The sequence below is a fragment of the Mercurialis annua genome, linkage group LG5 (genome assembly GCF_937616625.2).
Source record: "Mercurialis annua linkage group LG5, ddMerAnnu1.2, whole genome shotgun sequence".
In the NCBI taxonomy this organism is placed as follows: Eukaryota; Viridiplantae; Streptophyta; class Magnoliopsida; order Malpighiales; family Euphorbiaceae; genus Mercurialis; species Mercurialis annua.
In genome coordinates this window covers 25,526,329-25,552,883 of record NC_065574.1, presented here as the reverse complement: position 1 = coordinate 25,552,883, position 26,555 = coordinate 25,526,329, and positions in this window count along the sequence as shown.

Sequence of the window (26,555 nt, the reverse complement as noted above, 5' to 3'; positions counted from 1 at the left end):
ACATACCTAAGCCATAAGGGATTTCAGAAAAGAGTAAGGCAACATTCAAATCAAAAGAACAGCCGCAGTATCAAATACAAAGGAAATGGCGATGAACCGAACGGCGATAAACGAAGAAATTTCACGTACCGTTCACGATTATAACACGTCAGAATCGAAGGAGTCGATGAATAATGAACAATCGTCAAAGAAGTTCTCGGTTTATAGCTAGAACAAACGAGAGGAATCAAATTCCGTATAATACGATATTGAAATATAACCAAGAACAGTATACGTTAAAGACTTACCGGCTTGAACAATTGAAAGGATGATGATTGATGAAGTTTCAGGATTGCAAAGGAAGAGTGACGGCTAGGGTTTTAGTAGAAGTGAAAAAATGATCAGGTTAGGTTAAGGGGTCTATTTATAGACCCCACATCGATTTTTTTCTCGCAGGGCGCGATGGCAGGCGCGTCGCGGGGCGCGACGGGCCATTGCGCCCTCTAACAAAATTCAAGACAGGGCGCGACGCGAGGCGCGCCAGACCTATCGCGCCTTCCGTCGCGCCCTGCAGGCAGAATTTACAAACGGGCCCGAAATTGGGCCCGAACCCGACGACGAAACGAAATCGATTCCGAACTTCTAAAATGGACTATTCGAGCCCAAACACGCGAGATACGGACGATAAAACGAACGAGAAACTATCGGAAACATAAACGGAAAACATGGGGTATTACATTGGTGTAGCACAGCTCTCGGGACTCCGGATATGGTAAAGTGTGGTCAGTGGTAACTCGGTGTAGTTTAGCTCTCGGGACAAGGCCTATTGGATTATGTTATTTATTTAGAATTGTGGATTAGGGTTCCAACTATTATTCGTAATATCGTTATTAAATGTTTTAAACGGTTTCAAAGGTTTTCAACTTAATAAATGTAGATAGTGGTATAAACTCATCTCAGTATATCAGACCCCGTTATTTTCCCAATTTTTCTCAGGGTTATGATCTGAGAGAGTCTGGTGATCTCCGCATTTACCTTTCCTTGGAGGTTCCATTTATTTTTGATAAATTGTAAAACTGTTTTATTCTTAGACCGCTGTAGTAACTAGACGTCTTTATTTTATTCTAATTATTGTCAGATTGGTCTGACTGACTATTTATTGCTCTGGCATGTTATATGATTATTCCGGATTATTTATATTAAGCCGATTTGATATCATTATTGGAAAGCATGTTATTTTAATTGCTGAATATTATAACTGCTAGATTTAGGTTGAAGTCTCGGTTGCCCCCGAGCATTGGTTTTCTGCAGGTTTATGTGTTTGTATGTCAATTGAAAGGCTAGCTACGGGTTTTGGTACTACATTACCCATACCCTAACGCCGGTCGCGATTCATGAAAATGGATTGTGACAAACTTGGTATCAGAGCTTTTGTTTCAAACCAAGGCCATTTGCTTGCTATGTGTTTACTCTGTTAAGTATGATTGTGTCTTAGGAACTACTGCGGATATAGGTTTCTGTCATGTCTTTAAAAACGTCATCTTTTGATTTTAAAATATTCTGCCTACACCAATAGGATTGCGTCGAGTCAGTCATTATATGCTGATTTGATGATGTTAATTGTTAATTTTATTTCACTTGGGTGAATACTTTATTGCTGTTGATTTCTCGAGAAATCCTAATTGTTACTTGTTTTGTTTCATACTTGGGTATGAATTATGTGTTTTTTAAATTGTTTTTGTTCAATCCTTAGGATATGGACAACGTTGTTCGTACTCGTGCTCGTGCTGCGGCAGAGAAAGAAGCTGAGGTTGATGATGCGATCTCCATGGAAGTCGATCAGAACGTACCACCATTTCAGGCAAATGCTGGACGTGGTAGAGGTGCTGGCAGAGGTAGAGGTGCTGGTAGAGGCAGAGGAGCTGGTGCTGGTAGAGGTGGAGCTAGAGGACGTGGTGCAGCAGGTGTTCAGGCACCAAATGTGGAGCAGGAACCGGAGGTGCAACAGGCACCAAACGTGCAGGCGTTTGACTTCACTACTTTCTTGGCTGGCATTGTCGAGATGCAAAACAACTAGACTCTTCTGCAGAATCAGTGTACTGTATTGGGTCAGTTAGCGCAGCAACAACAACCTCAGGCTGGTGCTGTAGCTGGTATGGGTGGACTTGCTGGTGTTGATCACATCCCGACAGACAGAGACGTGGTGATGACCTACACGAAGTTGACTCCGACTTGTTTTGATGGCACTGGGGATGCCCTTGATTTCTTGGAAGAGTTTGAGTACAACAGCCAGAGAATTCAGGCTACTGATCGCCAATCAGTGATGCTTGTAGAGATGTCGCTGAAGGGTCCAGCTATGGACTGGTTTCGCGATAACATCAGGCCAGAGATGGCTACATTGACTTGGGCTGAGTTTGTGAACAGGTTCAGAGGTTACTATCTATCCTTTTCTGTTACTGAGAATTTCAGAGAAAAGCTGCTAAATTTGAAGAAAGGGGACAGATTAGTGATAGACTACACTACAGAGTTTGTCCGGTTGGGGCGGTTTGCTACAAATCTACATGGTGATCGAGGGCGAGTTAACGACCGCTATGTTAGAGGCTTAGGCTCGGAATTTCTTCCTTTGCTAATAGGGACAGACATGGAGTTCGCTCGAGTAGTGGATAATGCTCGTCGGATGGAGAATTCATTCATTCAGTTTGGGACGATCTCTGACCTTTTCTAGAATCAGAAGGGAAAGAGTGATCTTCCTAGTGGCGGGCAACAGGCCCCAGCGCAGCATGGTAGTGGAAACTACTACAGTGGCTCTTCTCAGGCCAATAGGGGGAGTCGTCGTACGCACAACAAGGGGAGGCATAGTACTAGGAGTGCTCCGTACAGTTCTAGTAGCAGTGGGAGTAACCGTGGTTCAGGACGCGGGTACAATGGTGGATCGAACATTCCGTTCTGCCAGAATTGCAGACGCATGCACTATGGACAGTGCCAGTTAGCTCCTGAAGGTTGTTTCTCTTGTGGCCAGCCGGGTCATTTCTCCAGGGAGTGTCCGACATCTGGGCAGAAGATGTCTAACTCCACTGTGGCGCAGTCGTCTTACCAGCAGCAGAGACCTGCGTTTACACAGTCTGTGGGGTATTCTCAACCTGCAGCATCTTTTGATGGCCAGCGGGGCCGAGGTTCTGGTTGCAAAGGTTTTGGTGGCCGTGGTAACGGTGGCAGAGGTTCCAACTGTTTTATTCTTAGACCGTAGTAGTACCTAGACGTCTTTATTTTATTCTAATTGTTGTCAGATTGGTCTGACTGACTATTTATTGCTCTCGCATGTTATATGATTATTCCGGCTTATTTATGTTAAGCCGATTTAATATCATTATTGGAAAGCATGTTATTTTAATTGCTGAATATTATAACTGCTAGATTTAGGTTGAAGTCTCGGTTGCCCCCGAGCATTGGTTTTCTGCAGGTTTATGTGTTTGTATGTTAATTGAAAGGCTAGCTACGGGTTTTGGTACTACATTACCCATACCCTAACACCGGTCGCGATTCATGAAAATGGATCGTGACAAACTTGGTATCAGAGCTTTTGTTTCAAACCAAGGCCATTTGCTTGCTATGTGTTTACTCTGTTAAGTATGATTGTGTCTTAGGAACTACTGCGGATATAGGTTTCTGTCATGTCTTTAAAAACGTCATCTTTTGATTTTAAAATATTCTGCCTACACCAGTAGGAATACGTCGAGTCAGTCATTATATGCTGATTTGATGATGTTAATTGTTAATTTTATTTCACTTGGGTGAATACTTTATTGCTGTTGATTTCTCGGGAAATCCTAATTGTTACTTGTTTTTTTTCATACTTGGGTATGAATTATGTGTTTTTTAAATTGTTTTTGTTCAATCCTTAGGATATGGACAACGTTGTTCGTACTCGTGCTCGTGCTGCGGCAGAGAAAGAAGCTGAGGTTGATGATGCGATTTCAATGGAAGTCGATCAGAACGTACCACCATTTCAGGCAAATGCTGGACGTGGTAGAGGTAGAGGTGCTGGCAGAGGTAGAGGTGCTGGTAGAGGCAGAGGAGCTGGTGCTGGTAGAGGTGGAGCTAGAGGACGTGGTGCAGCAGGTGTTCAGGCACCAAATGTGCAGCAGGAACCGGAGGTGCAACAGGCACCAAACGTGCAGGCGTTTGACTTCACTACTTTCTTGGCTGGCATTGTCGAGATGCAGAACAACCAGACTCTTCTGCAGAATCAGTGTACTGTATTGGGTCAGTTAGCGCAGCAACAACAACCTCAGGCTGGTGCTGTAGCTGGTATGGGTGGACTTGCTGGTGTTGATCACATCCCGACAGACAGAGAGGTGGTGATGACCTACACGAAGTTGACTCCGACTTCTTTTGATGGCACTGGGGAATATTATAACTGCGAGATTTAGGTTGAAGTCTCGGTTGCCCCCGAGCATTGGTTTTTTGCAGGTTTATGTGTTTGTATGTTAATTGAAAGGCTAGCTACGAGTTTTGGTACTACATTACCCATACCCTAGCGGCGGTCGCGATTCATGAAAATGGGTCGTGACAATCATGTGAGGGTACTTCTCGCTAGTTTTCTTTGGCTTACGTTTTGCGTTGGTGTCGATGTGTGTTTTGAACCTTTATTTTGACCCTGTGATTAATTTAGATGCTCTAATTAGTTTAACCGGATCTAACGTTTGAACTCAGGAAATTTAGGTGATTAATATTGGTATCAAGGAATTTGAGGAGCGATCTTAAGAGCTTTTAGTATATTCGAATTACAAATTTGTCTATGTCAGCGAAAGGTGATTTGAGTGTTATTACTCAGCATCGGTGGAATAATTCTACTCGTGAGTGGAATTTTAAGCGCTATGCGTTTCTAGGTCGGGCTTGTTTGTGATAAATTAAAGTATCAAAATTTCTGGCTTTTGGCATTCTAGAAATAGATATGAAATCTTTGAATTGAGGTTGATCAGTGTAGTAATACACAGGTGTTCACATCAGGTAGATCGGTGAAATACCTAAACTGATGGTGGAGCTATGAAGGCTGTCGTGTTGCAGTGTTGTCTTTGGAAAATTTTCAATTTGATTTGAGGTGGAACTCGTTTTTAAGAAAATTGTAGTTTCATTGTTGATTTGGGTTATTTCATTAGTGATGATTCAAATTGGTGGACTAGAATAATGGAGATGGGAAAATATATAAAGATGGACGAGTGCACGTCTCACAGAGTGTAATGTCTAGTAAATGTTTCGAAGGGGAAATTGATTTCAAATATCAACTTGTTAAAGTAATTGAGATTCTTTATCACGTAATTGTGCCCAGACATGTCATGAGCATGCATTTGAAATGCCACTAACAGGAATATGCATCGAGCATTGAGTATGATCACTAATTAAAAGAGAAATAAATAATTGATACATGCATTTAGTACATTCATCACGACATTAAATGATTAGGGTTGAATGCAACTCATTGCGGATGAGAGCTGTCGTCACCCTGGCGCACAATTATGTAAATAAAATTTTATCAGTAAGGTTTTTTCAAGAAAAATATTTTGTTATAAACTCGCAAGATACGTTTTGAAAATGATGCTTAAAAAATTGATAAATTTTTAAACGGTTTTGAAATTTTGGTTGGTATCTAGATAATTACTCTGTGATGACGGTGGTGATTTAAGAGGTACATTGTAAGGATTTATTCTATATTGTTGGAGTATCAGTGTTTGGTAAATATGAGATATGGTTATAAGGTAGCACTCGAGGTTTAGTTGTGGTAAGTGCGGAAAAAATATTAAGTTCGGATTAAAGGATTGTGTCAGCTTTGAGTATATAATTTGAGGATTCTTGATTTAAGGAAATTAGTTATACTCTACGTGTTTATTTACACTGAAAGACTTAAAAGAAATTTTATTTTTACAGATTCGACTTCTGTTACAAAAAAAACATTTTGGTACTAGTATGGAAATTATTTCGTAAACAAAGAGGTTCTTATTTGCAATTTTTTTTTGAGAAAGTGATGAAATTTTATCAGGTTTGATTTGAAAGAGGATATTAAGATTTTTCTAATTGAACGATTTTATAAAAATTGTGAATTTATTTTGAAAGTGATGTTCAGGTGTGAATTCAAAATGAGAGTGTTTTAATACATCGATGCGTTTACGAAACTGGAGTACTTTCCAACAAATTATTTATTTTCGTTTTCAAAATAAAATGAAACTTGAGATGCTATGACTTTTAAATAAAAGTGGATGATATTATTATATAATATTTCGTGTAAGCGGAAATTGTTTTTCTAAAAAGTTTGTTTTGAGCATAACCAATGAACCGACTAATTTTGATTTTGATCTAATTAATCTTTTGTAGGATTCGAGGTCATAATGATTGAAAAAAAATTGGATGATGGAAAAATTTTGTTGTCAGGAGTTTAAGGTGAAACATTTGGATTTGTTTCGTAACGTTTAAAGCGTTTCGATTGGTTTCGTAATGTTTTAAACGTTTTGCTTAAATCGCTGAAAAGGGGAAACATTTGGATTTGTTTCGTAACTTTGTAAACATTTGGTTTCAATCCCAAAAAAGGTGAAACGTTTGGATTTTAATTGTTACGTTTGTAAAGGTTTGGCTTAAATCGCTAAAAAGGTGAAACGTTTGGATTTATTTCATAACGTTTTAAACGTTTGAATTTGTTATATAATGTTTTAAACGTGTGGATTAGTTTAATAACGTTTTAATCATTTGGCGTAAATCGCTAAATAGGAGAAACGTTTGGATTTGTTTCGTAACGTTTGTAAACGTTTGGCTTAAATCGCTAATAATCTGAAACGTTTGGATTTGTTTCGTAATGTTTTTGGTTTCGTAACGTTTTTAAACGTTTAGCTTAAATCGCTAAAAAGGTGAAACGTTTGGATTTGTTTCGTAACGTTTGTAAACGTTTGGCTTAATCGCCAAAAAGGTGAAACGTTTGGATTTGTTTCGTAAAGTTTTATACGTTTTGATTGGTTTCATAAAGTTTTAAATGTTTAGCTTAAATCGCTAAGAAGGTGAAACGTTTGGTCTTTTTTCGTAATGTTTGTAAACTTTTGGTTTAAATCGCTAAAAAGGTGAAACATTTGGATTTGTTTCGTAACGTTTAAAGCGTTTCGATTGGTTTCGTAATGTTTTAAACGTTTTGCTTAAATCGCTGAAAAGGGGAAACATTTGGATTTGTTTCGTAACTTTGTAAACATTTGGTTTCAATCGCTAAAAAGGTGAAACGTTTGGATTTGTTTCACAACGTTTGTAAACATTTGGCTTAAATCGCTAAAAATGTGAAACATTTGGATTTATTTCGTAACTTTTGAAAACGTTTGGCTTAGATCGTTAAAAAGGTGAAACCTTTGGGTTTGTATCGTAACGTTTGTAAACATTTGGCTTAAATTGCTAAAAAGGGGAAATGTTTGGATTTGTTTTTTTAATGTTTTAAGCGTTTGGCTTAAATCGCTAAAAATGTGAAACGTTTTGTTTTGTTGTGTAACGTTTGCAAACGTTTCACTTAAATCGCTAAAAATGTGAGACGTTTGGATTGCTTTCGTAACATTGTAAACATTTAGTTTAAATTGCTAAAAAAGGGAAACGTTAGGATTTGTTTCTTAAACATTTGGCTTAAATTACTAAAAGGGTGAACGCTTGGATTTGTTTCCTAACGTTTGGCTTAAATCCTCAAAAATGTAAAACGTTTGGATTTGTTTTGTTACGTTTAAAACGTTTGGATTTGTTTTGTAACGTTTGTAAACGTTTGACTTAAATTGGTCACAAGGTGAAACCTTTGGATTTGTTTTGTAACGTTTGTAAACGTTTGGCTTAAATTGCTAAAAAGGTGAAACGTTTGGATTTGTTTCGTAATGTTTTAAAAGTTTGGATTGGTTTTATAATGTTTATACTTTTGGCATTAATTGCTAAAAGGTGAAACTTTTTGATTTGTTTTGTAAAGTTCGTTAATGTTTGGCTTAAACTGCTAAAAACGTAAAACATTTGGATTTGTTTCGTAATGTTTTTAACGTTTGGATCAGTTTAGTAAGATTGGAAACTTTTGGCTTAAATGGCTAAAAAGGTGAAACGTTTGTATTTGTTTCGTAACGTTTGTAAACGTTTGGTCTAAATCGCTCCAAATGTGAAACGTTAGGATTTGTTTTGTAACTTTTGTAAACGTTTGGCTGAAATCGCTAACAAGGGGAATCGTTTGGAATGGTTTCGTAAATTTTTAAGCATTTGGCTTATATCCCTAAAAAGGTGAAACGTTTGGATTTGTTTCGTAAAATTTGTAAATGGTTGGCTTAAATCATTAAAAAGTTGAAACATTTGGATTTGATTTATAACAATTGTAAACGATTGGCTTAAATTGCTAAAAAGGTGAACATTTCGATTTGTTTCGTAACGTTTGTAAACGTTTGGCTTAAATTGCTAAAAAGTTGAAACGTTTGGCTTGTTTTTGTAACGTTTTAAATGTTTTGCTTAAATCGCTAAAAAGGTGAAATGTTTCGATTTGTTTTGTAACATTATAAATGTTTGGCTTAAATCGCCAAAAAGGTCAAACGTTTGGATTTGTTTTGTAACATTATAAATGTTTGGCTTAAATCGCCAAAAAGGTGAAACGTTTGGATTTGTTTAGTAACATTTTAAACATTTGGATTGGTTTAGTAATGTTTTAAACGTTTGGATTGGTTTCGTAACGTTTTAATCGTTTAGCTTAAATCGTTTTAAAGGTGAAATGTTTGGATTTGTTTCGTAAAGTATTAAACTTTTGGATTGGTTTTGTAACTTCTTAAACTTCTGGCTTAAATCCCTAAAAAGGTGAAACGTTTGGATTTGAATTGTTACGTTTGTAAAGGTTTGGCTTAATAGCTAAAAAGGGGAAATGTTAGGATTTGTTTCTTAAACGTTTGTAAACGTTTGACTTAAATCACTAAAAGGGCGAAACGTTTGGATTTGTTTCGCAACGTTTGTAAACGTTTGGCTTAAATCGTCAAAAATGCGAAACGTTTGGATTTGTTTCGTAACATTTTAAACGTTTGGATTTGTTTCATAACGTTTTAAACGAATGGATTTATTTTGTAATGTTTGTAAACGTTTTTGCTTAAATTGCTAACAGGGTGAAACCTTTGGATTTGTTTTGGGTGAAACGTTTGGATTTGTTTCGTAACGTTTTAAAATTTTGGATTGGTTTTGTAATGTTTTAAACTTTTGGCTTTAATTGCTAAAAAGGTGAAACTTTTGAATTTGTTTTGTAAGTTTTGTTAACGTTTGGCTTAAATTGCTAAAAATGTGAAACATTTGGATTTGTTTTGTAATGTTTTAAACATTTGGAGTGGTTTTGTAATATTGGAAACTTTTGGCTTAAATCGCTAAAAAGGTGAAACGTTTGGATTTGTTTCGTAACGTTTGTAAACGTTTGGTTTAAATCGCTCCAAATGTGAAACGTTAAGATTTATTTTGTAACTTTTGCAAACGTTTAGCTTAAATCGCTAACAAGGGGAAACGTTTGGATTTGTTTCGTAAATTTTTAAGCGTTTCGCTTATATCCCTAAAAAGGTGAAACGTTTGGATTTATTTCGTAAAGTTTGCAAACGTTTGGCTTAAATCGTTAAAAAGGTGAAACGTTTGGATTTATTTCGTAACGATTGTAAACGATTGGCTTAAATTGCTAAAAAGGTGAACATTTCGATTTGTTTCGTAACGTTTGTAAACGTTTGGCTTAAATTGCTAAAAAGTTGAAACGTTTGGCTTGTTTTTTTAACGTTGTAAATGTTTTGCTTAAATCGCTAAAAAGGTGAAACGTTTCGATTTGTTTTGCAACATTATAAATGTTTGGCTTAAATCGCCAAAAAGGTGAAACGTTTGGATTTGTTTTGTAACATTATAAATGTTTGGCTTAAATCGCCAAAAAGGTGAAACGTTTGGATTTGTTTTGTAACATTTTAAACGTTTGGATTGGTTTATTAATGTTTTAAACGTTTTGATTGGTTTCGTAACGTTTTAATCGTTTAGCTAAAATCGTTTTAAAGGTGAAATGTTTGGATTTATTTCGTAAAGTATTAAACTTTTGGATTGGTTTTGTAACTTCTTAAACTTCTGGCTTAAATCCCTAAAAAGGTGAAACGTTTGGATTTGAATTGTTACGTTTGTAAAGGTTTGGCTTAATAGCTAAAAAGGGGAAATGTTAGGATTTATTTTTTAAACGTTTGTAAACGTTTGACTTAAATCACTAAAAGGGCGAAACGTTTGGATTTGTTTCGCAACGTTTGTAAACGTTTGGCTTAAATCGTCAAAAATGTGAAACGTTTGGATTTGTTTCGTAACGTTTTAAACGTTTGGATTTGTTTCATAAAGTTTTAAATGATTGGATTTATTTTGTAATGTTTGTAAACGTTTTGGCTTATATTGCTAACAGGGTGAAACCTTTGGATTTGTTTTGTAACATTTGTAAACGTTTGGCTTAAATTGTTAAAAAGGTGAAACGTTTGGATTTGTTTCGTAACGTTTTAAAACTTTGGATTGGTTTTGTAATGTTTTAAACTTTTGGCTTTAATTGCTAAAAAGGTGAAACTTTTGAATTTGTTTTGTAAGTTTCGTTAACGTTTGACTTAAATTGCTAAAAATGTGAAACATTTGATTTGTTTTGTAATGTTTTAAACATTTGGACTGGTTTTGTAATATTGGAAACATTCGGCTTAAATCGCTAAAAAGGTGAAACGTTTGGATTTGTTTCGTAACGTTTGTAAACGTTTGGTTTAAATCGCTCCAAATGTGAAACGTTACGATTTATTTTGTAACTTTTGTAAACGTTTGTCTTAAATCGCTAAAAAGGGAAAATGTTTGGATTTGTTTCGTAAATTTTTAAGCGTTTCGCTTATATCCCTAAAAAGGTGAAACGTTTGGATTTATTTCGTAAATTTTGCAAACGTTTGGCTTAAATCGTTAAAAAGGTGAAACGTTTGGATTTGTTTCGTAACGATTATAAACAATTGGCTTAAATTGCTAAAAAGGTGAACATTTCGATTTGTTTCGTAACGTTTGTAAACGTTTGGCTTAAATTGCTAAAAAGTTGAAACGTTTGGCTTGTTTTTTTAACGTTGTAAATGTTTTGCTTAAATCGCCAAAAAGGTGAAACATTTGGATTTGTTTTGTAACATTTTAAACGTTTGGATTGGTTTATTAATGTATTAAACGTTTGGATTGGTTTCGTAACGTTTTAATCGTTTAGCTTAAATCGTTTTAAAGGTGAAATGTTTGGATTTATTTCGTAAAGTATTAAACTTTTGGATTGCTTTTGTAACTTCTTAAACTTCTGGCTTAAATCCCTAAAAAGGTGAAACGTTTGGATTTGAATTGTTACGTTTGTAAAGGTTTGGCTTAATAGCTAAAAAGGGGAAATGTTAGGATTTGTTTCTTAAACATTTGTAAACGTTTGACTTAAATCACTAAAAGGGCGAAACGTTTGGATTTGTTTCGCAACGTTTGTAAACGTTTGGCTTAAATCGTCAAAAATGTGAAACGTTTGGATTTGTTTCGTAACGTTTTAAACGTTTGGATTTGTTTCATAACGTTTTAAATGATTGGATTTATTTTGTAATGTTTGTAAACGTTTTGGCTTAAATTGCTAACAGGGTGAAACCTTTGGATTTGTTTTGTAACATTTGTAAACGTTTGGCTTAAATTGTTAAAAAGGTGAAACGTTTGGATTTGTTTCGTACCGTTTTAATACTTTGGATTGGTTTTGTAATGTTTTAAACTTTTGGCTTTAATTGCTAAAAAGGTGAAACTTTTGAATTTGTTTTGTAAGTTTCGTTAACGTTTGGCTTAAATTGCTAAAAATGTGAAACATTTGTTTTGTTTTGTAATGTTTTAAACATTTGGACTGGTTTTGTAATATTGGAAACTTTTGGCTTAAATCGCTAAAAAGGTGAAACGTTTGGATTTGTTTCGTAACGTTTGTAAACGTTTGGTTTAAATCGCTCCAAATGTGAAACGTTACGATTTATTTTGTAACTTTTGTAAACGTTTGGCTTAAATCGCTAACAAGGGGAAATGTTTGGATTGGTTTCGTAAATTTTTAAGCGTTTCGCTTATATCCCTAAAAAGGTGAAACGTTTGGATTTATTTCGTAAATTTTGCAAACGTTTGGCTTAAATCGTTAAAAAGGTGAAACGTTTGGATTTGTTTCGTAACGATTGTAAACAATTGGCTTAAATTGTTAAAAAGGTGAACATTTCGATTTATTTCGTAACGTTTGTAAACGTTTGGCTTAAATTGCTAAAAAGTTGAAACGTTTGGCTTGTTTTTTTAACGTTGTAAATGTTTTGCTTAAATCGCTAAAAAGGTGAAACGTTTCGATTTGTTTTGTAACATTATAAATGTTTGGCTTAAATCGCCAAAAAGGTGAAACGTTTGGATTTGTTTTGTAACATTATAAATGTTTGGCTTAAATCGCCAAAAAGGTGAAACGTTTGGATTTGTTTTGTAACATTTTAAACGTTTGGATTGGTTTAGTAATGTTTTAAACGTCTGGATTGGCTTCGTAACGTTTTAATCGTTTAGCTTAAATCCCTTTAAAGGTGAAACGTTTGGATTTGTTTCGTAAAGTATTAAACTTTTGGATTGGTTTTGTAACGTTTTAAACTTCTGGCTTAAATCCCTAAAAAGGTGAAATGTTTGGATTTGAATTGTTACGTTCGTAAAGGTTTGGCTTAAATCGCTAAAAAGGTGAAATGTTTGGATTTGTTTCATAACGTTTTAAACGTTTGAATTTTCTATATAACGTTTTAAACGTGTGGATTAGTTTCATAACGTTTTAATCGTTTGGCTTAAATCGCTAAATAGGAGAAAAGTTTGGATTTGTTTCGTAACGTTTGTAAACGTTTGGCTTAAATCGCTAATAATGTGAAACGTTTGGATTTGTTTCGTAATGTTTTTGGTTTCGTAACGTTTGTAAACGTTTGGCTTAAATCGCTAAAAAGGTGAAACATTTGGATTTGTTTCGTAACGTTTGTAAACGTTTTGCTTAATCGCCAAAAAGGTGAAACGTTTAGATTTGTTTCGTAACGTTTTTTACGTTTGGATTGGTTTCGTAAAGTTTTAAATGTTTGGTTTAAATCGTTAAAAAGGGGAAACGTTTGGTCTTTTTTCATAATGTTTGTAAACGTTTGGCTTAAATTGCTAAAAAGGGGAAACGTTTGGATTTGTTTCGTAACGTTTATAAACGTTTGGCTTAAGTTGCTAAAAAGGTGAAAGTTTGGATTTGTTTCGTAACGTTTTAATCATTTGGCTTAAATCGCTAAAAAAGGGGGAAACGTTTGGATTTGTTTCGTAACGTTTGTAAACGTTTGGCTTATATTGCTAAAAATGTGAAACTTTTGGATTTGTTTCCTAACATTTTAAACGTTTGGATTGATTTTGTAACGTTTGTAAACATTTGGCTTAATTCACAAAAAAGGTGAAATGTTTGGGTTTGTTTCGTAACGTTTTAAACGTTTGGCTTAAATCGCTAAAAAGGTGAAACGTTTGGTTTGGTTTCGTAACATTTGTAAACGTTTGACTTAAATTGCCAAAAAGGTGAAACATTTGAATTTGTTAAACATTTGGCTTCAATCGCTAAAAAGGCAAAAAGTTTGGATTTGTTTCATAACGTTTTAAACGTTTGGATTGTTTTCGTAACGTTTTGAACGTTTGACTTAAATCGCTAAAAAGGTGAAACGTTTGGATTTTTTTGTAATGTTTGTAAACTTTTGGCTTAAATCGCAAAAAACGTGAAATGTTTGGATTTGTTTCGTAACATTTTTAAATGCATGGATCGGTTTTGTAACGTTTGTAAACGTTTGGATTAAATCGCTAAAAACTTGAAACATTTGGATTTTTTCGTAACGTTTGAAAATGTTTGGCTTTATTCGCAAAAAAAGGTGAAAAATTTGGTTTTGTTTTGTAACGTTTTTAAACGTTTGACTTAATTCTCTAGAAAGGTGAAACGTTTGGATTTTTTTGTAACATTTCTAAACGTTTGGCTTCAATCGCTAAAAAAGAGGAAACGTTTGGATTTGTTTCGTAAAGTTTTAAACGTTTGGATTGGTTTCATAACGTTTTAAAAGTTTGGCTTAAATCACTAAAAAGTCGAAACGTTTGAATTTGTTTCGTAACGTTTGTAAACGTTTGGCTTAAATCGCTAAAAAGGTATAAGTTTGGATTTGTTTCGCCAAGTTTTTAAATGTTTGGCTTAAATCGCTAAAAATGTGAAACGTTTGGATTTGTTTTGTAACGTTTGTAAATGTTTGGCTTAAATCGCACAAAAGGTGAAACATTTGGATTTGTTTCGTTACGTTTGTAAACATTTGGCTTAAATTTCTAAAAAGGGAAAACATTTGGATTGGTTTCGTAATTTTTTAAGCGTTTGGCTTATATTTCTAAAAAGATGAAACGTTTGGATTTGTTTCGTAACGTTTGTAAACGTTTGGTTTAAATCGGTAAAAAGGGGAAACGTTTGGATTTGTTTTGTAATGACTGTAAACGATTGGCTTAAATTGTTAAAAAGGTGAACGTTTAAATTTGTTTCGTAACGTTTGTAAATGTTTGGCTTAAATTGCTAAAAAGTTGAAACGTTTGGCTTGTTTTTATAACGTTTTAAATGTTTTGCTTAAAACGCTAAAAAGGTGAAACCTTTGGATTTGTTTTGTAACATTATAAATGTTTCGCTTAAATCGCCAAAAAGGTGAAACGTTTGGATTTATTTTGTAATATTATAAATGTTTTGGCTTAAATCGCCAAAAAGGTGAAACTTTTGGATTTGTTTCGTAACATTTTACACGTTTGGATTGGTTTCGTAATGTTTTAAACGTTTGGATTAGTTTCGTAACGTTTTAATCGTTTTTCTTAAATCGCTTTAAAGGTGAAATGTTTGGATTCGTTTCGTAAAGTTTTAGTCTTTTGAATTGGTTTTGTAACGTTTTGAACTTCTGGCTTAAATCGCTAAAAAGGTGAAACGTTTGGATTTGAATTGTAACCTTTGTAAAGGTTTGGCTTAAATCGCTAAAAAGGTGAAACCTTTGGATTTGTTTCGTAATGTTTTAATCGTTTGGATTTGTTATGTAACTTTTTAAACGTGTGGATTAGTTTCATAACGTTTTAATCGTTTGGCTTAAATCGCTAAATAGGAGAAACGTTTGGATTTGTTTCGTAACGTTTGTAAACGTTTGACTTAAATCGCTAATAATGTGAAACGTTTGGATTTGTTTCGTAATGTTTTTGGTTTCGTAACGTTTGTAAACGTTTGGCTTAAATCGGTAAAAAGGTTTGGATTTGTTTCGTAACGTTTTTATACGTTTGGATTTGTTTCTTAACGTTTGTAAACGTTTGGCTTAAATCGCTAAAACGGTGAAACGTTTAGATTTGTTTCGTAACGTTTGTAAACGTTTGGCTTAATCACCAAAAAGGTGAAACGTTTGAATTTGTTTCGTAACGTTTTGTACGTTTGGATTTGTTTCGTAACGTTTTGTACGTTTGGATTGGTTTCGTAAAGTTTTAAATATTTGGCTTAAATCTCTAAAAAGGTGAAACGTTTGGTCTTTTTTCGTAACGTTTGTAAACGTTTGGCTTAAATTGTAAAAAATGGGAAACGTTCGGATTTGTTTCGTAACGTTTGTAAACGTTTGGCTTAACTTGCTAGAAAGGTGAAAGTTTGGATTTGTTTCGTAACGTTTTAAACGTTTGGATTGGTTTCGTAACGTTTTAAAAGTTTGGCTTAGATCGCTAAACAGTCGAAACGTTTGGCTTTATTTCGTAACATTTGCAAACGTTTGGCTTAAATCGCTAAAAAGGTAAAACGTTTGGATTTGTTTCGTAAAGTTTGTAAATGTTTGACTTAAATCGCTAAAAATGTGAAACCTTTGGATTTGTTTCATAATGTTTGTAAACGTGTGGCTTAAATCGCTAATAATGTGAAACTTTTGGATTTATTTCGTAACGTTTTTGGTTTCGTAACGTTTGTAAACGTTTGGCTTAAATCGCTAAAAAGATTTGGATTTGTTTCGTAACGTTTGGATTTGTTTCTTAACGTTTGGCTTAAATCGCTAAAAAGGTGAAACGTTTGGATTTGTTCCGTAACGTTTGTAAACGTTTGGCTTAATCACCAAAAAGGTGAAACGTTTGGATTTGTTTTGTAACGTTTTATACGTTTGGATTAGTATAGTAAAATTTTAAATGTTTGGCTTAAATCTCTAAAAAGGTGAAACGTTTGGTCTTTTTTTCGTAACGTTTATAAACTTTTGGCTTAAATTGCTAAAAATGGGAAACGTTTTGATTTGTTTCGTAACGTTTGTAAACGTTTGGCTTAACTTGCTAAATAGGTGAAAGTTTGGATTTGTTTCGTAACGTTTTAAACATTTGGCTTAAATTGCTAAAAAGGTGAAACGTTTGGATTTGTTTCGTAACGTTTGTAAACGTTTGGCTTATATTGCTAAAAATGTGAAACTTTTGGATTTGTTCCCTAACGTTTTAAACGTTTGGATTGGTTTTGTAACATTTGTAAACGTTTTGCTTAATTCATAAAAAAGGTTAAACGTTTGGATTTGTTTCGTAACGTTTTAAACGTTTGGCTTAAATCGCTAAAAAAGGTGAAACGTTTGGTTTTGTTTCGTAACGTTAGTAAACGTTTGACTTAAATCGCCAAAAAGGTGAAACGTTTGAATTTGTTAAACGTTTGGCTTCAATCGCTAAAAAGGCATAACATTTGGATTTGTTTCATAATGTTTTAAACGTTTGGATTGGTTTCACAACGTTTTAAACGTTTGGCTTAAATCGCTAAAAAGAGGAAACGTTTGGATTTTTTTCCTAACGTTTGTAAACGTTTGGCTTAAATCGCTAAAAACGTGAAATGTTTGGATTTGTTTCATAACATCTTTAAATGTATGGATTAGTTTTGTAATATTTGTAAACGATTGGCTTAAATCGCTAAAAACGTGATACATTTGGATTTGTTTCATAATGTTTAGAAATGTTTGGCTCAATTCGCAAAAAAGGTGAAAAGTTTGGTTTTTTTGTAACGTTTTTAAACGTTTGACTTAATTCGCTAAAAAGGTGAAATGGTTGGATTTGTTTTGTAACCTTTGTAAACGTTTGGCTTCATTCGCTAAAAAGAGGAAACGTTTGGATTTGTTTCGTAAAGTTTTAACGTTTGGATTGGTTTCGTAACGTTTTAAAAGTTTGGCTTAAATCGATAAAAAGGTGAAACGTTTGGATTTGTTTTGTAACATTTGTAAACTTTTGGCTTAAATCGCTAAAAAGGGAAAACGTTTAGATTTGTTTCGTAAAGTTTGTAAACGTTCGGCTTAAATCGCTAAAAATGTGACACGTTCGGATTTGTTTCGCAACGTTTGTAAACGTTTGGCTTCAATCGCTAAAAACGTTAAACGTTTGGATTTGTTTCGTAACGTTTGTAAAAATTTGACTAAAATCACTAAAAATGTGAACCATTTGGATTTAATTCATAACGTTTGTAAACGTTAGGCTTAAATCGCAAAAAAGGTGAAACATTTGGATTTGTTTCGTAACGTTTAAAGCGTTTCGATTGGTTTCATAATGTTTTAAACGTTTTGCTTGAATTGCTAAAAAGGGGAAACGTTTGGATTTGTTTCGTAACTTTGTAAACATTTTGTTTCAATCGCTAAAAAGGTGAAACGTTTGGATTTGTTTCGTAACGTTTGTAAACGTTTGGCTTAAATCGCTAAAAAAGTGAAACATTTAGATTTGTTTCGTAACATTTGTAAACGTTTGGCTTAGATCGTTAAAAAGGTGAAACCTTTAGTTTTTAATCGTAACGTTTGTAAACATTTGGCTTAAATTGCTAAAAAGGGGAAAGGTTTGGATTTGTTTCTTAATGTTTTAAACGTTTGGCTTAAATCGCTAAAAATGGGAAATGTTTGGTTTTGTTTTGTAACGTTTGTAAACGTTTCGCTTAAATCACTAAAAATGGGAAATGTTTGGCTTGCTTTCGTAACATTTCAAACATTTAGTTTAAATTGCTAAAAAGGTGAAATGTTTGGATTTGTTTCGTAACATTTGTAAACTAACGTTTGTAAACTTTTGGCTTAAATAGCTAAAAAGGAGAAATGTTAGGTTTTGTTTCTTAGACGTTTGTAAACGTTTGGCTTAAATCACTAAAAAGGTGAAACGTTTGAATTTGTTTCGCAACGTTTGTAAACGTTTGACTTAAATCTTCAAAAATGTGAAACGTTTGGATTTGTTTCGTAACGTTTTAAACGTTTGGATTTATTTCGTAACGTTTTAAACGATTGGATTTGTTTTGTCATGTTTGTAAACATTTGGCTTAAATTGCTAAAAAGGGGAAAGGTTTGGATTTCTTTCTTAATGTTTTAAATGTTTGGCTTAAATCGCTAAAAATGGGAAATGTTTGGTTTTGTTTTGTAACGTTTGTAAACGTTTCGCTTAAATCGCTAAAAATGGGAAACGTTTGGTTTGCTTTCGTAACATTTTAAACATATAGTTTAAATTGCTAAAAAGGTGAAATGTTTGGATTTGTTTCGTAACATTTGTAAACTAATGTTTGTAAACTTTTGGCTTAAATAGCTAAAAAAGGGAAATGCTAGGTTTTGTTTCTTAAACTTTTGTAAACGTTTGTCTTAAATCACTAAAAGGGTGAAACGTTTGAATTTGTTTCGCAATGTTTGTAAACGTTTGGCTTAATTCGTCAAAAATGTGAAACGTTTGGATTTGTTTCGTAAAGTTTTAAACGATTGGATTTGTTTTGTCATGTTTGTAAACATTTGGCTTAAATTGCTAACAGGGTGAAACCTTTGGATTTGTTTTGTAACGTTTGTAAACATTTGGTTTAAATTGCTAAAAATCTGAAACGTTTGGATTTGTTTCATAACGTTTTAAAAGTTTGGATTGGTTTTGTAATGTTTTAAACTTTTGGCTTTAATTGCTAAAAAGGTGAAACTTTTGTATTTGTTTTGTAATGTTCGTTAACATTTGGCTTAAATTGCTAAAAATGCGAAACATTTGGATTTGTTTCGTAATGTTTTTAACATTTGGATTGGTTTTGTAATATTGGAAACTTTTGGCTTAAATCGCTCAAAATGTGAAACGTTTGGATTTGTTTCGTAACGTTTGTAAACGTTTGGTTTAAATCGCTCTAAAAGTGAAACGTTAGGATTTGTTTTGTAACTTTTGTAAACGTTTGGCTTAAATTGATAACAAGGGGAAACGTTTGGATTGATTTCGTAAATTTTTAAGCGTTTGGCTTATATCCCTAAAAAGGTGAAACGTTTGGATTTGTTTCGTAAAGTTTGTAAACGTTTGGCTTAAATCGTTAAAAAGGTGAAACGTTTGGATTTGTTTCGTAACGATTGTAAACGATAGGCTTAAATTGCTAAAAAGTTGAACATTTCGATTTGTGTCGTAACGTTTGTAAACGTTTGGCTTAAATTGCTAAAAAGTTGAAACGTTTGGCTTGTTTTTGTAACGTTTTAAATGTTTTGCTAAAATCGCAAAAAAGGTGAAACGTTTCGATTTGTTTTGTAACATTATAAATGTTTGACTTAAATCGCCAAAAAGGGGAAACGTTTGGATTTGTTTTGTAAAATTATAAATGTTTGGCTTAAATCGCCAAAAAGGTGAAACCTTTGGATTTGTTTCGTAATATTTTAAACATTTGGATTGGTTTAGTAATGTTTTAAACGTTTGGATTGGTTTCGTAACGTTTTAATCGTTTAGCTTAAATCACTTTAAAGGTGAATTGTTTGGATTTGTTTCGTAAAGTATTAAACTTTTAGATTGGTTTTTTAACGTTTTAAACTTCTGGCTTAAATCCCTAAAAAGGTGAAACGTTTGGATTTGAATTGTTAGGTTTGTAAAGGTTTGGCTTAAATCGCTAAAAAGGTGAAATGTTTAGATTTGTTTCATAATGTTTTAAACGTTTGAATTTATTATATAACGTTTTAAACGTGTGGATTAGTTTCTTAACGTTTTAATCGTTTGGCTTAAATCACTAAATAGGGGAAAAGTTTGGATTTATTTCGTAACGTTTGTAAACGTGTGGCTTAAATCGCTAATAATGTGAAACGTTTGGATTTGTTTCGTAATGTTTTTGGTTTCGTAATGTTTGTAAATGTTTGGCTTAAATCGCTAAAAAGGTGAAACGTTTGGATTTGTTTCGTAACGTTTCATACGTTTGAATTGGTTTCGTAAAGTTGTAAATGTTTGGCATAAATCGTTAAAAAGGTGAAATGTTTTATCTTTTTTCATAACGTTTGTAAACGTTTGGCTTAAATTGCTAAAAAGGGGAAACGTTTGGATTTGTTTTGTAACGTTTATAAACGTTTGGCTTAAGTTGCTAAAAAGGTGAAAGTTTGGATTTGCCTAACGTTTTAAACGTTTGGCTTAAATTGCTAAAAAAAAGGGGAAACGTTTGGATTTGTTTCGTAACGTTTGTAATCGTTTGGCTTATATAGGTAAAAATGTGAAACTTTTGGATTTGTTTCCTAACATTTTAAACGTTTGGATTGATTTTGTAACGTTTGTAAACGTTTGGCTTAATTCACAAAAAAGGTGAAATGTTTGGATTTATTTCGTAACGTTTTAAACGTTTGGCTTAAATCGCTAAAAAGGTGAAACATTTGGTTTTGTTTCGTAACATTTGTAAACGTTTGACTGAAATTGCCAAAAAGGTGAAACGTTTGAATTTGTTAAACGTTTGGCTTCAATCGCTAAAAAGGCGAAAAGCTTGGATTTGTTTCATAACGTTTAAAACGTTTGGATTGTTTTCGTAACGTTTTGAATGTTTGACTTAAATCGCTAAAAAGGTGAAACGTTTGGATTTTTTTGTAATGTTTGTAAACTTTTGGCTTAAATTACTAAAAACGTGAAATGTTTGGATTTGTTTCGTAACATTTTTAAATTTATGGATTGGTTTTGTAACGTTTGTAAACGTTTGGCTTAATTCGCTAAAAACGTGAAACATTTGGATTTTTTCGTAACGTTTGGAAATGTTTGGCTTAATTCGCAAAAAATGTGAAAAGTTTGGTTTTGTTTTGTAACGTTTTTAAAAGTTTGACTTAATCCTTAAAAAGGTGAAACGTTTGGATTTTTTTGTAACATTTGTAAACGTTTGGCTTGAATCGCTAAAAAGAGGAAACGTTTGGATTTGTTTCGTAATATTTTAAACGTTTGGATTGGTTTCGTAACGTTTTAAAAGTTTGGCTTAAATCGCTAAAAAGTCGAAACGTTTGGATTTGTTTCGTAACGTTTGTAAACGTTTGGCTTAAATCGCTAAAAAGGTAAAACGTTTGTATTTGTTTCGTAAAGTTTGTAAATGTTTGGCTTAAATCGCTAAAAATGTGAAACGTTTGGATTTGTGTCGTAACGTTTGTAAATGTTTGGCTTAAATCGCCAAAAAGGTGAAACATTTGAATTTGTCTCGTTACGTTTGTAAACGTTTGGCTTAAATTTATAAAAAGGGAAAACATTTGGATTTGTTTCGTAACGTTTGTAAATGTTTGGCTTAAATCAGTAAAAAGGGAAAACGTTTGGATTTGTTTCGTAATGACTGTAAACGATTGGCTTAAATTGCTAAAAAGGTGAACGTTTAAATTTGTTTCGTAACGTTTGTAAACGTTTGGCTTAAATTTCTAAAAAGTTGAAACGTTTGGCATGTTTTTGTAACGTTTTAAATGTTTTGCTTAAATCGCTAAAAAGGTGAAACGTTTGGATTTGTTTTGTAACATTATAAATGTTTGGCTTAAATCGCCAAAAAGGTGAAACGTTTGGATATGTTTTGTAACATTATAAATGTTTTGGCTTAAAACGCCAAAAAGGTGAAACGTTTGGATTTGTTTCGTAACATTTTAAACGTTTGGATTGGTTTCGTAATGTTTTAAACGTTTGGATTAGTTTCGTAACGTTTTAATCATTTAGCTTAAATCGCTTTAAAGGTGAAATGTTTGGATTTGTTTCGTAAAGTTTTAATTTTTTGAATTGGTTTTGTAACGTTTTAAACTTTTAGCTTAAATCGCTAAAAAGGTGAAACGTTTGGATTTGAATTGTAAAGTTTGTAAAGGTTTGGCTTAAATCGCTAAAAAGGTGAAACCTTTGGATTTGTTTCGTAAAGTTTTAAACGTTTGGATTTGTTATGTAACTTTTTAAACGTGTGGATTAGTTTCATAACGTTTTAATCGTTTGGCTTAAATCGCGAAAAAGGAGAAACGTTTGGATTTGTTTCGTAACGTTTGTAAACGTTTGACTTAAATCGCTAATAATGTGAAAATTTGGATTTGTTTCGTAACGGTTTTGGTTTCGTAACGTTTGTAAACGTTTGACTTAAATCGGTAAAAAGGTTTGGATTTGTTTCGTAACGTTTTTATACGTTTGGATTTGTTTCTTAACGTTTGTAAACGTTTGGCTTAAATCGCTAAAAAGGTGAAACATTTGGATTTGTTTCGTAACGTTTGTAAAAATTTGGCTTAATCACCAAAAAGGTGAAACGTTTGGATTTGTTTCGTAACGTTTTATAAGTTTGGATTGGTTTCGTAAAGTTTTAAATGTTGGGCTTAAATCTCTAAAAAGGTGAAACGTTTGGTCTTTTTTCGTATCGTTTGTAAACGTTTGGCTTAAATAGCTAATAATGGGAAACGTTCGGATTTGTTTCGTAACGTTTGTAAACGTTTGGCTTAACTTGCTAAAAAGGTGAAAGTTTGGATTTGTTTCGTAACGTTTTAAACGTTTGGCTTAAATAGTTGAAAAGGTGAAAAGTTTGGATTTGTTTCGTAAAGTTTGTAAACGTTTGGCTTATATTGCTAAAAATGTGAAACTTTTGGATTTGTTCCCTAACATTTTAAATGTTTGGGTTGGTTTTGTAACGTTTGTAAACATTTGGCTTAATTCACAAAAAAGGTTAAACGTTTTGATTTGTTTTGTAACGTTTTAAACGTTTGGCTTGAATCGCTAAAAAAGGTGAAACGCTTGGTTTTGTTTCGTTACGTTTGTAAACGTTTGACTTAAATCGCCAAAAAGGTGAAAAGTTTGGCTTCAATCGCTAAAAAGGCGAAACATTTGGATTTGTTTCATAATGTTTTAAACGTTTGGATTGGTTTCACAACGTTTTAAACGTTTGGCTTAAATCGCTAAAAAGGTGAAACGTTTGGATTTTTTCGTAACGTTTGTAAACATTTGGCTTAAATAGCAAAAAACGTGCAATATTTGGATTTGTTTTGTAACATATTTAAATATATGGATTGGTTTTGTAACGTTTATAAACGTTTGGCTTAAATCGCTAAAAACGTGAAACATTTGGATTTGTTTCATAACGTTTAGAAATGTTTGGCTCAATTCGCAAAAAAGGTGAAAAGTTTTGCTTTTTTTGTAACGTTTTTAAACGTTTGACTTAATTCGCTAAAAAGGTGAAACGGTTGGATTTGTTTTGTAACATTTGTAAACGTTTGGCTTCAATCGCTAAAAAGAGGAAACATTTGGATTTGTTTCGTAACATTTTAAACGTTTGGATTGGTTTCGTAACGTTTTAAAAGTTTGGCTTAAATCGCTAAAAAGGTGAAACGTTTGGCTTAAATCGCTAAAAAAGAAAAACGTTTAGATTCGTTTCGTAAAATTTGTAAACGTTCGGCTTAAATCGCTAAAAATGTGAAACGTTCGGATTTGTTTCGCAACGTTTGTAAACGTTTTGCTTCAATCGCTAAAAAGGTTAAACGTTTGGATTTGTTTCATAACGTTTGTAAAATTTTGACTAAAATCACTGAAAATGTGAACCGTTTGGATTTAATTCATAACATTTGTAAACGTTTGGCTTAAATCGCAAAAAAGGTGAAACATTTGGATTTGCTTCGTAACGTTTAAAGAGTTTCGATTGGTTTCGTAATGTTTTAAACGTTTTGCTTGAATCGCTAAAAAGGGGAAACGTTTGGATTTGTTTCGTAACTTTGTAAACATTTGGTTTCAATCGCTAAAAAGGTGAAACGTTTGGATTTGTTTCGTAACGTTTGTAAACGTTTGGCTTAAATCGCTAAAAATGTGAAACATTTGGATTTGTTTCGTAACTTTTGTAAGCGTTTGGCTTAGATCGTTAAAAAGGTGAAACCTTTGGTTTTGTATTGTAATGTTTGTAAACATTTGAGTTAAATTGCTAAAAAGGGGAAAGGTTTGGATTTCTTTCTTAATGTTTTAAATGTTTGGCTTAAATCGCTAAAAATGTGAAACGTTTGGTTTTGTTTTGTAACGTTTGTAAACGTTTCGCTTAAATCGCTAAAAATGGGAAACGTTTGGCTTGCTTTCGTAATATTTTAAACATTTAGTTTAAATTGCTAAAAAGGTGAAACGTTTGCATTTGTTTCGTAACGTTTGTAAACTTTTGGCTTAAATCACTAAAAGGGTGAAACGTTTGGATTTGTTTCACAATGTTTGTAAACGTTTGGCTTAAATCGTCAAAAATGTTAAACGTTTGGATTTGTTTCGTAACGTTTTAAACGATTGGATTTGTTTTGTAATGTTTGTAAACGTTTGGCTTAAATTGCTAACAGTGTGAAACCTTTGGATTTGTTTTGTAACGTTTGTAAACGTTTGGCTTAAATTGCTAACAGTGTGAAACCTTTGGATTTGTTTTGTAACGTTTGTAAACATTTGTCTTAAATTGCTAAAATGGTGAAGCGTTTGGATTTGTTTCATAATGTTTTAAAAGTTTGGATTGGTTTTGTAATGTATTAAACTTTTGGCTTTAATTGCTAAAAGGTGAAACATTTGGATTTGTTTTGTAATGTTCGTTAACGTTTGGCTTAAATTGCTAAAAATGTGAAACATTTGGATTTGTTTCGTAAAGTTTGTAAACGTTTGACTTAAATCGTTAAAAAGGTGAAACATTTGGATTTATTTCGTAACGATTGTAAACGATTGGCTTAAATTTCCAAAAAGGTGAACGTTTCGATTTGTTTCGTAACGTTTGTAAACGTTTGGCTTAAATTGCTAAAAAGTTGAAACGTTTGGCTTGTTTTTGTAACGTTTTAAATGTTTTGCTTAAATCGCTAAAAAGGTGAAACGTTTCGATTTGTTTTGTAACAATATAAATGTTTGGCTTAAATCGCCAAAAAGGTGAAACGTTTGGATTTGTTTTGTAACATTATAAATGTTTGGCTTAAATCGCCGAAAAGGTGAAACGTTTGGATTTGTTTCGTAACATTTTAAACGTTTGGATTGGTTTAGTAATGTTTTAAATGTTTGGATTGGTTTCGTAACTTTTTAATCGTTTAGCTTAAATCCCTTTAAAGGTGAAATGTTTGGATTTGTTTCGTAAAGTATTAAACTTTTTGATTGGTTTTGTAACGTTTTAAACTTCTAGCTTAAACAGCTAAAAAGGTGAAACGTTTGGATTTGAATTGTTACGTTTGTAAAGGTTTGGCTTAAATCGCTAAAAAGGTGAAATTTTTAGATTTGTTTCATAACGTTTTAAACGTTTGAATTTGTTATATAACGTTTTTAACGTGTGGATTAGTTTCATAACGTTTTAATCGTTTGGCTTAAATCGCTAAATAGGAGAAACGTTTGGATTTGTTTCGTAACGTTTGTAAACGTTTGGCTTAAATCGTTAATAATGTGAAACGTTTGGATTTGTTTCGTAATGTTTTTGGTTTCGTAATGTTTGTAAACGTTTGGCTTAAATCGCTAAAAAGGTGAAATGTTTGGATTTGTTTCGTAACGTTTGTAAACGTTTGGCTTAATCGCCAAAAAGGTGAAACGTTTGGATTTGTTTCGTAACGTTTTATACGTTTGGATTGGTTTCCTAAAGTTTTTAATGTTTGGTTTAAATCACTAAAAAGGTGAAACGTTCGGTCTTTTTTCGTAACGTTTGTAAACGTTTGGCTTAAATTGCTAAAAAGGGGAAACGTTTGGATTTGTTTCGTAACGTTTGTAAACGTTTGGCTTAAGTTGCTAAAAAGGTGAAAGTTTGGATTTGTTTCGTAACGTTTTAAACATTTGGCTTAAATCGCTAAAAAAGGTGAAACGTTTGGATTAGTTTCGTAACGTTTGTAAACGTTTGGCTTATATTTCTAAATATGTGAAACTTATGGATTTGTTCCCTAACGTTTTAAACGTTTGGATTGATTTTGTAACGTTTGTAAATGTTTGGCTTAATTCACAAAAAATGTGAAACGTTTGGAGTTGGTTCGTAACGTTTTAAACGTTTTGCTTAAATCGCTAAAAAATTGATACGTTTGGTTATGTTTCGTAACGTTTGTAAAAGTTTGACTTAATTTGCCAAAAAGGTGAAACGTTTGGCTTCAATCGCTAAAAAGGCGAAACGTTTGGATTTGTTTCATAACGTTTTAAACGTTTGTATTGTTTTCGTAACCTTTTAAACGTTTGACTTAAATTGCTAAAAAGGGGAAACGTTTGGATTTTTTTTGTAACGTTTGTAAACGTTTGGCTTAAATCGCTAAAAACTTGAAATGTTTGGATTTGTTTCATAAAATTATTAAATTTATGGATTGGTTTTGTAACGTTTGTAAACGTTTGGCTTAAATCGCTAAAAACGT